Genomic DNA, 13,907 nt, shown 5'->3' with positions numbered 1-13,907 from the left:
TCTGTGTTTGCCCGATATGGCAGTGTTCTAGTACCAAAAATATATCTCCATGTCTGTTTGTCTCCTTGATAGCTTAGATGAAAAATGTGGGAACACTGATGCTTTAACAAAGGCAAGTGGATTTTAACACTCTGTACTAGAAAATGCCTCCACTAAGGGGAGAGTCTTAATCTCCAAGCCATGAAGATTTAATGTTTTCAGAGTCATTTTGCAGACATTCTGCCTGTCAATGCCTGGTAGGGTTTAGAGTTCTTGAGTCCCACAGGCTTAACAAGCATCCAGGCATGAACCAACTTTGTAATTTTGAGCAAGAGTAATAAATGTTGATCCATGGTGACTGAACAGAATTAAGAGATAATTTACCTGCTTGCTCTTGAGGGAGTTTGCACACACCTTCTGCTCATCGTAGATGATTTATAAGCCAACCTCTGGCCAAGATGGGAATGGACCAGAATATCCTAGCCACAATGGTTGATGAGACCTTAAATTTCTCTTGGAAAAAAAAAGAATATGCAAGGCTAATGGTAGAAATCTGGACATATTGTTAAGATGCTGGAGAAAGAGGTAGGGGCTGTTTAAACCAAAATAGAAATAAAAATCCAGGGTACATCAAAGTTCCCGTCTGTTTTAGTCATTCTGGACCAAGTTCATGTTTCTGACAGTCATCGTTAAGATGGATTATTGGTCACTAGTGTGTCTCTGATAGTCATGGTTAGAATGTATTTTTGGCCTCCGCAGCCTCTAAGTCTTGGTAATATATTGATTTAAAAAAATGAACTTACCGGGGTGCCTGGGTGGCTCAGTCAGTTGAGCGTCTGACTTCAGCTCAGGTCATGATCTCATGGCTCATGAGTTTGAGTCCCGTGTTGGGCTCCGTGCTGACCGCCCAGAGCCTGGAGCCCATTTTGGATTCTGTGTCTCTCTCTTTCTCTGCCCCTCCCCTGCTCACACTCTGTCTCTCTCTTTTTCAAAGATAAATAAACATTAAAATTTTTTGTAAAAGTGAACTTACTGAAAAGTTTGTAAGAAATATAAGCACTAGACAAAGATGAAGAAGTTGTTTTAATTTTTTTCTAATTTTAATTTTTTTTTTTTTTTTTTTTTTTAGAGAGAGAGTGCACGCACGTGTGGGAGTTGGGGAGGGGCAAGAGAAGGGGACGAGAGAGAGAATCTTAAGCTGGCTCCATGCTCAGTGCTGAGCCCCATGCAGGCTCGATCCCAAGCCCCTGGGATTATGACCTGAGCTGAAATCAAGGGTTGGATGGTTCACCAACTGAGCCACCCAAGTGCCCTGAGTAAGTTTTTTTTTTTTACGTTTATTTATTTATTTTGAGAGAGAGAGAGAGAGAGAGAAAGCTAGGGAGGGGCAGCGAGAGGGAGAGAGAGAATCCCAAGCAAGCTCCAGGCTGTCAGCGTGAAGCCCTATGTGGGGCTTGAACCCACGAATTGCGAGATCATGACCTGAGCCAAAATGAAGAGTCAGACCCTTAAACAACTGAGCCACCCAGGTGCCCCAAGCTGTTTATTTTATTTTATTTTATTTTATTTTATTTTATTTTATTATTTTGAGAGAGACAGCATGAGTGGGAGAGGGGCAGAGAGAGGGAGAGAGAGAGGGAGAATCCCAAGTAGGCTCTGTTCTGTCAGCGTGGAACCCGATGTGGGGCTTGAACCCACTTACTGTGAGATCATGACCTGAGCCAAAATCAAGACTCAGACACTTAACCAACTGAGCCACCCAGGTGGCCCTAAGTAAATTGTTTTATACCTAAGTTTTTATATTGCCAAAATGACAAGTGTCAAGCTATTTCATGGCATGATCGTAATCCACAAGTATTTGGCAACCTATGTGAATGGTATTTGCCACGAGAGCAACACAAAGAAATCTATCATAGTAAGTCAGAAAACTGTAACCTGTTCCTGTGTCATTCCTAAGGTCCTGAAAGAGGGCTCATTTAAACCAGAACATGATTTTTAACAGTGAGTTGCTTTAAATGGTGAAATCTAAAAGTAACAGACCATCCCCAACTTAGCGATGGTTCACGATTTTTTGACTTTACGATGGTACAAAAATGATATGCGTTCAGTAGAAATTGTACTTCAGATTTTGAATTTGGATCCTTTCTGGGGCCAGCGATATGCTGTATGATACGCTCTTGTATTGTCATTCATGGCGGCAAGCACAGCTCTCCATCAGCCACAAAATCACAAGGGTAGACAGCTGACATAGTTAAAACCATCCTGCACCCATCCAGCCATTCTCTTTTTCACTTTCAGCACAGATGTTAATAAATTACACGAGATATTCCACACTTAACTGTAAGATGGGCTTTGTGTTAGATGATTTTGTCCAACTGTAGGCTATTGTAAGTGCTCTGAACACGTTTAAGGTAGGCTAGGTTAAGCTATGAGGTTAGGAGGGTTAAATGCATTTTGACTTACGGTATTTTCAACTTACCAGGAGTTTATTGGTATGTAACCCCATGGTAAGTTGAAGAAGGTCTATACTCCTAGTACCCCACTAACACTAGAACATTCTGAAACATCTCTTTGCTGTTGGTTCTGAGTCCTAAATGTGGACATAGCAGGAATCTTTTCAGGAGATTGTCCTCCTGTTCTGAATTATAATTCAGAGTGGGCTGAGATATTTTCCCCCTATCTTTCCAGACGCCCACATCATGTTTCTCACTGGTATATATCAGAGTGTTTATGACATACATTCACTCTCAGATATGGGAATACATGCAAATACAATTATCTCCAGTCTTACACATGATTCCTCGGTCTGGCCAAATTCTCCAAAGGAGCTTGGCTTCCAATGGAGCTTTAAGTAAATAGTTTATTTAATTTTTTATTGAAGTATTAGGAGACCATCTACTGAGGCTTTCTTCCCTTAGCCATTTAAACCACCTATGAATTAAGATAGCAAAGAGAATTGAGTATTTCTCTTTAAACAAGATATACTGTTTTCAACTGCAGAAGAAAGGCAGGAGTTAGATTTTTCCTGGATGCTGAATTCTAGAGCACAAAGGGACTGCAGAGGACAAATGAGCGTGGGGTTCACTAACAGAACATAGAGTCCTACAATTCCTTCTCAGAGAGGCGACTCTAGGGAGGTGAAGAAAGGAAAAGCCAAGCTTTCTCCCATTATGCCTGTTACACTTATTGGTGTGAATAATGTTGTTTTGTTTTCACAAAGACAGTCATGAGCAAAAAAAGAATAGTGAGTGATAAGCTGAGTTCAGGAAATTTGAGAATGACACATTTGTGATAATATATGTTAATTTAGTTGGATAGATGTGAATATTTTCATACAGAACAAAGAGAAAGATGGACTATGGCTTAGATTCATTTGTTTAGACTTTTACATAGGTTATTACCCAGGTTCGAAATGCACAAATCTCTTGGAAACTTTTTTTTTTTTTTTAAGAAAATGCATTTTGTTGTGGTGGTTTATTTATTTAAAATTACCATATTTTCCTTGCTTTGGAGATAAAAACTCTACTGGAGCCAGACTTCAAATAGATGATGTTCTAAGCACATCAAAACAAAGAGTGTTTCTGAAACCAAATAAAAGCATTTTTTGAATGACTCCCTCACCCATTCACACCTCCTTTCAGCTCAGCGGCACTGGCTCAGATAAGGTCCTGAACACCTCACAGCCTATTCAAAAGTATCAGATTCAACTGAAGGTGAAGAAAATGGGCTATCTGCAATATTCATGAGTTGGGAACTTCTCAAGTTTGACAATTGTCTGAATGACTTTACAACGCTTGGGGTGTGTATTACATAACAGATATTCACAGGCACCCAGTGCCCCTATCAAGCCAAACCTTGTAAGTGAGTCCAAAGGGAGCCTCCCCCCTGCCCCCACCTCCATTCTTTCCTAATTCAGGTCCCAAGAAAAATACTGCCCAGTCTTTGAAGTGTGCTATCCTACTCCCTGGCTTACCAGACTGAACTGAAGGCCTCAGTGACACTTCTTCAAGTGAACTAACTGAACTAAAATGTTTTGTTTTCATTGCATTTGGGGTAGGTTTTTTCTCTCATTGGAGCAAAGCACAGTTTAGTGCACCAAAACTAAATTGAAATAAGGAGACAGATTCATTTTTGGGCACAAACTAAGACCTAAGCAGAAAGTACTAAGTAGTTTGAATAACCCTGGAGGGAAGGAAGGCAGGAAGGCTGGAAGGAAGGAAAGAAGAGAGGAAAGAAGAAAGGAAGGAAGGAAGCTGCAGGGGTGGATTTCCAAGGTCCTGCTACTGGATAAGGAGTTGCAAGATGAATGCTACCTACTTTTAGCATTTCTTCCTCAAAGCACTGTCATCAGTTACCCAATTTGTAACCAAGGTCAAACATAACTACTTAGATTCTTATACCCAGAGCATGGAGTAGTGAAAAAAGCCTCCAGATTTTAGTCCCGGCGTTGTTACTAACTGTGACCATGGATAAGAAACTGAATTTTTTCTGGCAGTTTTTCCATCAAAATAATGAGGATACTGAATCTCATCTCTAAAACCACACCATTTTATTAGCTCCATTATTCCCCTTCTACCCAAAACAATATTCTAGCTAGATGGCAAGACAAGTATAGGGTCTAAGACTGGACCCAACCCTGGTGGAAACAATTGGGAATGAAGGACGTGGGAAAACCAAAGAAGCTGACTGAGCATCTGTAGGAGGTTCAATTATGTTCCCCCAAAAGATATGTCCACATCCTAATCCCCAGAACCTTCGACTGTGACTTTATTTAGAAAAAGAGTCTTTGCAGATGTAATTAAGCTAAAGATCTTGAGATGAGATCATCCTGGATTATCCAACTGGAGCTTAGATCCAATGGCAAATGTCCTTATAAGAGACAGAAAAGGTGAAGACACAGACACCAGGGTGAAGGCAAGATGAAGACAGACCAGGGATTGGAGTGATGTTGCCGTCAGCTGAGGAACGTCTGGAGCCACCAGAAGTTGAACGTCACGAGCAAGAGCTCTGCCCTAGAACTGGGACGAGCTGGGACATAATCAAGAAAGCACTAAGTACTAAGTGGACACCTTGATTTGGGACTCGTGGCCTCCAGAACTGAGAGAGAATAACTTTCTGCCATTTTAAGCCACTGGTTTGTGGTAATTTGTGATAGCAGCCCTAGGAAACTAATATTCTGTGAGCGTGGCCACCCCACATTTTCTCTTGAGGGGCCACAGGCACAGGCCATCTGCATTCCTTAGGGCTATGTCATGTACAGACCGCCACATCTCTTCTCCTTGGATGCCAGTATTTGACTCAGAAAAGAGCCACATATAGGAAGTCCTGGTGTTTCTGGACATGTACGAGCTGCTACTTCCCAGAATACAACTCATCTCTCTCTGCTTTTACTGAGTGTTTCTCCTTCCCACCATAGCATGGTAACTCCTTGCACTTGGCTTACAGTCCATGTCCTTGAAGGACTGACTGATCCACTTGTAATTTTTTTTGTTTTTTAAGTAAGTTCTACGCCCAACGTGGGGCTTGAACTCACAACCCTGAGATCAAGAGTCACATGATCTACCAACTGGGCCAGGCGGTTGTCCCCACTTATAAATTTTCAGAAAGGTTTTAGACCTCTTGAGGTGAAGGTTTCTGGGCAGGGGTTAATATTGGCTGATCTCTGTAGAAGGCAGAAAAAAAGCATGAAGAAAGGGGGTGACCGGTCTGTTGTCATTACTTGCATCTTCTTGGCCACCTGCAGAGGGCATCTGGGTACCTGGTCAGGTGGGAAAGAGTGAGGGTATCATGGGTGTGGTCAATAGGCCAGACTGTGAGGGAAGAGTTCTGACTGGTGACCCAACTTTTAGATAGGTTTTTCATAGTCAGTTTCACACAATTTACCAATTCTCCTGGCTCCCAGGATCTCGCTGGAAGAAGGTAGACTGGGAGGGTTGAACTGGTGGGAGGTGCTGCTCCTCGCATGGCTCCTCACCCTCTGGTCTGGAGTTCTGACACCCCACTCCTTTAAGCGAGGGGCTGGCCACCTCATTGCCCAGCAGACCCAGGAGGGAGGTGGGGTGCCTTGACATGGACCTTCACGGTCCATGGAGAGCTTGTCCATCTGACCAAGGCTGCCCCTGCTTCAGATTTCAGCTTAGGCACCACTGCTTTGGGGAAGCCCTTTGTGATCCAGAGTGGGTTCTGTGCCTTTTTGGGGGAGGGTGCTGAGCCACCTTGAAATTACTCTATTAATGCCTCTGTTTCATTGAAATGCCAATCAGTTTTCCTACCTGCCTTTATCTCCCACGCAAACTTCTCAAGGAGGGGAAGTACGTGTGCTTTTGTCATCTTGTTTTGGTTTCTTTTACGCATCTATCATCACACACATGACCCATTCGAATGGCTCTACGTGAACATGATAAAAAGTGAACATCCCCCTCACCCTAACTGTACCCTCACTCTCTGTCTTAAAGTTACATTCTGATAACCATCTGACAAGCCTCCTTCCAGACTTTTATCTTGACATTCACAAACACGTGTACAGGTACTCCATCTATCTGTCCATCCACGTATTACCTATCCATCTGTCTGTTGGTCCATCCGTCTATCCATCTATCATCTACCTACCTACTACCCACCTACCTACCTAATCTTCAGTTTCACTCTGTTTTTCTACCACTTGCTTTTTCCTTTAACGTCATGTCTTGGAGATCTTTTCACGTCAGTACCTAGCAATCCACACAGTTTCGTAGTAGCCCATTCATCTGTAGATGGACCATCGGGTTGTTCCATTGCCATGAATCAGGCAGCAAGGCCCATCCTCATTCATACATACCAGTGCACACATTTCTTTTGGATAGATGAAATCCCGTGGTTGAGTTTTAAGCATACTAGGCCTCTTTTTCTATCCTTTGCCTCTGTACTTGGAGCTCTCCCAGAATTACTTCTATGTCAGCAACAATTCTTTCCTTTTTGAGCTGTAGTTTTTGCCAGGCCCTATGCTTATTTCTCCTTTTATTTCATCCTTTCTTTCTATTTTTCAGGAATTCCTCAAGATCCCTGGTTAGGGATCTTTTTCAGCACTGTTATGAAGATACACGCACACACACACACACATGCACACACACCTCTTCTGACTTATGGCATTTGGGATGAGAGGGTATAGACATGTGTGCTTAGCCTGCTATTTTGAGCCAGTTTATGACGACCACTTTATTTCCCATACCCAGGGCTTGACAACCGCTGTGCAGGAACAAAGTCCATGTTGAGAGAACAAATGAATTTTTGTGTTAGGCAGGTACCAACATTTGATCAAGGACAAATATCTCAAAGGGACTGATTTGGCACTGATTTCTGTGTTGGTGGATTACCCTTCAATTAACCACTCACAACTATAAGATATTGTGCAGCTGACTACCTACATATGAGTAAAAGTGGGATTAGTTTTAGGGAAAGCGTCTCCATCTTTAATTTCCATGTAAATTTAGCATAAAAGACTACTCTCCCTTGTTCATGAAGGCCTCAAAGCCTCTTACCAGACAGCAGCAAGTAAATTTAATGGGACTCAATTTGATGACATGTGTCCAAGAAAAAAGAATGGTTAACATACATGTCAGACAGTCAGCTGCTTTTAAACTCGGTGTCGATGCCACTGAATTTTTTTTTTTTAATTTTTTTTTCAACGTTTTTATTTATTTTTGGGACAGAGAGAGACAGAGCACGAACGGGGGAGGGGCAGAGAGAGAGGGAGACACAGAATCGGAAACAGGCTCCAGGCTCCGAGCCATCAGCCCAGAGCCTGACGCGGGGCTCGAACTCACGGACCGCGAGATCGTGACCTGGCTGAAGTCGGACGCTTAACCGACTGCGCCACCCAGGCGCCCCGCCACTGAATTTTTTAAATGATTTTTTTTTAAGAGTTTACTTATTTATTTTGAAGTGACAGAGTGCAAGCAGGCAAGGCGCAGAAGAGAGGAGACTCCTAAGCAGGCTCCCCGGGATCAGCTTGCAGAGCCTGATGAGGGGCTCAGACTCACGAAACCACGAGATCATGACCTGAGCTGAAGTCATGAGTCGAGTGCTTCACCGACTGAGCCCCCTGGGTGCCCAGATACCGCTGAAATTTAAAGGGCTACGTGACCGTTCATGGGACAACATCAAAGAATGCTAAAACAAGTACATGCCCGGAACACTTGGCTTAAATTTGCCAAGTGCCACTTGAGGGTCAAGGAAACACTCTAGCAACCTGGATTCCGTTTCCTGAGCCCAAACGGGCCCTTCTCTGCAGCGCTGCGTTCGTGTGTGCTCCTGCTGACAGGTGCTGCAGATGTGAGCCCTGCTGGGCCTTCCTCGGCAGCCATCTGTCAGCGAGGCCTTCACTCCTCCAGGCGTGTTGATAAGAATATACACTTTCTGCAGTCGACAGACTTTGCTATTCAAAACACTGTAAAAAAAATGGCTATAGGAATTTAATTAGCAACTTCCATTAAGAGATTAGATGAGAAGAACAAAGAGACACCAAAGGAAAGGCTTCTTAATAAAACCGGAGAAGCTGCAGAATATTCATAGCAAAACAAAGGAAATGGAGAATCTGTTCGGTGACTTGTTAGAGGCGACAGATACGTTCTGATGTTTTCTCAGGGCCCGGCTGGTCTATGGCTAACGAGGTGCGGTGTGAAGGGCGGAACCTCCTACCGGTTCCAGCAGGTAACAGGTGTGGGGGCGAGCAGCCCTGCGGTGCCGCCGAATCTGTGTGCTCTCACATGTCACTGTGTGGCCCCTGGAGTCTGTGTTTAGTTGACCTGGCGCCAGCATTCAGGGGCTGACCCTAAATGGTTCGATTGGCTTATCACTGGCCACTGGCTGCCTTCATGGGCTGGTCACCTGGCTCACTCACAGCTGTGTGTCGGGTCAGTGGAGGTGAAGAGAGTATAAATGGATCAGAACAAACCCATCGCTTCCATTAAGAAAATAGATTCCTACAAGGCATTCAGTGGGATCATCGTTGTGTGTGTGTGTGTTGGTGGGGAGGTGAGGATAGGTACCCCCAAAATGACCGTGGAGCTCATTTTGTTTATACCCATTAGATTGGCTACCCAAATAAATGGTTGGCTCAAGCACCAAGCGTGACTCCCTACAATTCCTTAATGCCAATATGCTTCCTAAAAAATGCATAGATCAAGGCAGCAGACGAAGAGATAGTTCATAATAGAACTGCATCCTGGAAAACAGGCCTCGGCCTAAAATGCTACCAGCCATTCCTATCAGAATCAACTGTTTCCCTTCCCACGCCCCTGAGACAAAAGAATGGTTTCTGTGTTACAAGGTATTTTCAGATTTTGATCTGATTCAAAAGGTTGATAAATAGATTCAGATGGTATCATCTTAATAGAATCAATGAAAATGACGAGGCTATTGTTCTTATTTATTAATCGGCATAAACTCTGATGGAGTAAGATTAATTTTACACTTTCCAGAGGCAGTCTTGATATCCACAAGAAATCTGAGAATATAAAAATTTGTATAACTCGGGTTTGCATCCACTCTGGCCCGTGCTATATTTCTGCCAAACACATGTGCTTTGTGCATACACACAGACACGCACGCACGCACGCACACGCACACACACACAGATAGGTTTGATAAAGTTGGAATGAAATTCTTATGAGATTAACTATTTTTAGCTCCGAAGTAAAAATTAGGTAAAAAAACACTTTAATTAATAACTGAGTCATAACCTACATACTGTGAATACAAGATATCCCTGTAATAGTTTCTAGTTACTAAAAGGTTAATTAATTTTTTCTTTATTTCCAAGAAAAAATAAGGCTAATGCAAGATAATGAGATAGATGGGAGGGCTTGGGGGTGGGGGAATGGAACCAGATGAAATTATCATCGTTGTCTTTTGTTCTTGTGAACTTAAAGCCGTTTCTTATAGTTGTTAGTGTAAAATGAACTAAATTAGAGAATGTGTGATTGCTGTGGTTGCTAAATGCAGCCGGCTTCCTTTATGTGGGTCATAAGTTCTATGCCCAAGGCTTTGTGGGCTGACAGGACGGTGGCCCCGAGCCCTCCCGGGGATTGGGCCTCCATTGGGCTTCTGGGGCCATGGCTCTCTCCTGCTGGCCTCTGGAGGTGCCCTTTCTTCATCTACTCTGAGTGAAGGTCCCATATGACTCATGGCTTTTATCATACAGCCTTTATAACGAATATGGAGAATTGATTACCTGTGTTTCCACAGAAAGTAAAGGCTACAAGGGGCCACTGGCAATAAACATTATTTCTTGAAATCCTTGGTAACAAGAACCACCCCCCTCCTCCATTTGTTTTCTCTTCCCCATTTGTACCATCGTAGGTGACTGCAAAACATATTTCTCTATGGACCTGTTTTTTCTGGCCCATCTTCAGAATTGAACCAATGTCTGTCTTTCTTTCATGTACCCGGGAAGCAAAGGTCTTTCATGATCACTTCTGGTGTTCTGAATGTCCCTGTTGCCCTCGGGGTTTCCCTACCAGCCAGGTTTGTCGCCGTGAGTTTGTGCTGCAGTGCGACAAATCTCCCCAGCTTCAGCTCCAAACAAGGGTACGTTTGTTCCTCAAATGTCTCTCTTGAGCATGTACCACACGTCAAGCTGGTCTAGGCACTGGAGATACAGCAGAAAAGGCAAAAAAAAAAAAAGAAACAAAGAGAGAAAAGATATAAATACCTGTCCTCAGACAGCCTCCATTATAGCGGAGAGATAGGCAATAAATAAGTCAAGAGTGATGGCAAGTGCCGTGGAGTTTCCAGTAACTGAGAGAAGAAAGATTGAGAATTTCTTTTGGATGCGACAGCCCCTGCGGAGAGGGGGCTCATGTTAGATCACTGAGTAGGCGTTAGAAGAAGGTAGGGCGGAGGCGGTCTGTGGCCTGTGTACTACAGGTGTCTGGTGAGAAGAATACATATCACACATACCCATTAGCTCTGTTAGATGGGGTCCTGTGCTTTTTTTTCCACCAACAAAGAGAAGCTCATAGAGTTAAGACTTAAACCTGTAGTCCGCTCAAGAAGGAGCATGCTTATGAAAATTAAGCCCCTCTTCAGATATTTCTTCCTTCCTTCCTTCTTTCCTTGCTTCCTTCCTCCCTCCCTCCCTCCTTACCTCTTTCTTTCTTTCTTTCTTTCTTTCTTTCCTTCTTTCCTTCTTTCCTTCTTTCTTTCTGAGATGGAACAGAAAATCTTGAAGTGAGGAAGCATCCTTTGGCCCTTGATCTTGAGAAGTCAGAGGTGGCCAAAGCTATTTAGGGATGGAGAGGGCTATCTGATCTTTAGGGAACAGTCAGGCAGCTTTCCCCAAGATTATCCTTATGGAACAACGCTGTCCCTCCATCCTGCAGTATCTCTTTTAAACTCATGTTTAAATAGCTATACTTAAATGATAAGGCGCCAGCCTTTCACCTCCAGGATCCTAACTGGATTCAAACTCTAGTCTTGTGGGAAATGAGTTTGGTCGTCTAAGCTGAGCCCGGTGGACAAAAGTCCTTATCTCCAAACTTCAAGCATAATCCAGCCCATCATGGCAGGCCTGGAAGTCTGCTCTGGGGGAAAGAAAGGGAATGAGTGGGGGGTTGAAAGTAAATTGCTGAAGTAGTTAAATCAATCCTGAATTCAAATCTCCACCATTTAAGTTATAGTCCCTTTCTGTCCAGACCACAAAATGGCTTTTCAGCACTACACTTTCTAGCGGCCTTCCAAAAGGAGGAAGAAGTCACTTAGAGCAGTTAAGCCTCCAAAAATGAAGTCAAAGCTGCAAAGAGCCATCAGCTTGAGCACCTTAATAAATTTAAATTTTCTTTGAATAGTTTCCTTATCAACCTCAGAAGAATACCTAACGTCTCTGCCCCGTCTATGCTGCGAGTGAAAAGCCAGACTTCTATCTCTCCTATACTTGAAGATGTCTAAACATGTCAGGGAAATATCACGTGCAAAGATTGTGTGTTCTAAAGCAAACCCGGGAAGTTTAGAATAACACAACCAATGTTGTGCCCCAAACACTCGAAACATAAAAACAGAACAGAGCCAAGAAAAGGCTACGGGAGACCCCGTCTCTAGTGCGTTTTGCTTGAGACTCAGAAAGGAATAATTACAGGCAAGGAGCTTTGAGGACTCAGCCTATTGATGAGAAATAGGCTATTTAGGGATACTTTGACCGTTTTGAATAGTTTGCTTTCCAGGTATTCAGAGTCAGGCATTTCTTTCCCGCCAATGGCCTGCGCCCAGCCCTCTGCTCGCCTCCCCTCCACGTTCCATTTATCAAGTTAGCATTTTGCTCACAATAAAATGGATGACAGTTTCATTACAGAATGGCATCACTTGTCAAACTTTGAATTACTGATCATAAAAATATCTGTTATGCTTTGAAGGATTGTTGGAGGACTTCCATTTTTATATATATATATATATTTTATCAGTAAGGCTGTTTAGTGCAACATGCACAGGGAGAGAGTTGGGGAGGGGAGGGGGGGACAAGAAATCAAACCCGGCCCAGGAGCCCAGGGTTGGCTGTATCCTACCCATACAAACAAGCTTCCATCACAGCCCTAGACAGCAGAAATAAAAGGGAGCTTTTTGGCTCACAGCTATAAAAAAAATTATCATAGTGATGAAGTTCCTCAGCCATCAACAGAGCTGTGATAACGCTGTTTGATGATGATTTTCCCATGAATGTTAAACAGCCGCCACTGCAGAGGGAAAGGAGCTTATCTGCACCTAATACTGATCTCTAATTCCTGCCCTTCTTGAACCATCCATTTTCCAACAGCATTAACTGGCAAATTTACATCCCATCTTAATGCTGCTAAAGAGGACAGGAGACGAAGAGTAAATGACAGCAGTGTAATGAGGGGTGGCTTTTTTCTCCTTTCTCTTTAATGGCTGAAGATTTACACAATTGTCTGTAAGCTTATATAGAGAGCTTACCTGAACCTTTTCCCAGCATGGATTCAACTTACAGGAGCTTTTGTTAACTAAACACACAGAAATATTTTTAAGGAGGTTTAATAGTAGGACTTCAAAAGAAAGCCAAAGGATGGAAAATCAGAAAAAAAAAAAAACAACAAATTTATATGTCATAAATAATACAAATATCTTCCAGGGCTGATGATTTCTGAACAAACAAGGTGGTAAGAAATAATGTTCTCTTAGGTTGCCACGTAGTGAAAAAGATTTTGAATATGAAGGAATAATTAATTAAAACAAGGACTTAGAGAGAGCTACGTTCCACATGCCACCAAGACCCAGGATTTCTCTGATCGTATAACATCCATCAAAATACTACCTGTTCACTAACAGGGTGTGAAGAGATAGCAGGTAATTTCAATGGTAAATCTGAATGTAGGGAGCTACAATAGCTAGATGTGGGAAAATCCCATTTGTGCATCCAGATGATGAAAGTAAAGCAAATAAAAATCACCATGGGCGAGCCATTTAACATCACAGGCTGGAAACCTTGAAGTTGTCTTTGACTCTTCCTCTTCTTTCATCCTCTTTATCCAATCCATTACCAGTCCTGCTTTTCCTCCCTTTGAAATGTTTTTTTTTTGAATTTACTCACTCTTCTCTCCCTCCACTCTGACTCATGTCTCTAGCCCCTCTCGATCTGAATATGGCAATTCGTCTTCTTTTCCCCCGCTTCTAGCCTCTGTGGGCCCCTTCATAGAGTCATTCAAATAATACTTTGGTATTTTTCACCATGTAATCTGCCTTCTTTGAAAAAAAAAAAGAAAACAAACTCTTTTGCCCTCTGCCGCACCTCCCCCCCACCCCCAACTGCTTATAGAAATGGTTCTTAAAGTGTGGCCCACAATAATACCTACTTAGGGTCAGATTTAATAAGACCCACTCGCTGAAAACTACAAAACATTTTGAAGGGAAATTAAATAGCTTACACAAGTGGACAGATGTGC

Source organism: Herpailurus yagouaroundi, unplaced genomic scaffold (genome assembly GCF_014898765.1).
Source record: "Herpailurus yagouaroundi ecotype Mexico unplaced genomic scaffold, PumYag 163, whole genome shotgun sequence".
Lineage (NCBI taxonomy): Eukaryota > Metazoa > Chordata > Mammalia > Carnivora > Felidae > Herpailurus > Herpailurus yagouaroundi.
This window is presented reverse-complemented; position numbering follows the sequence as displayed.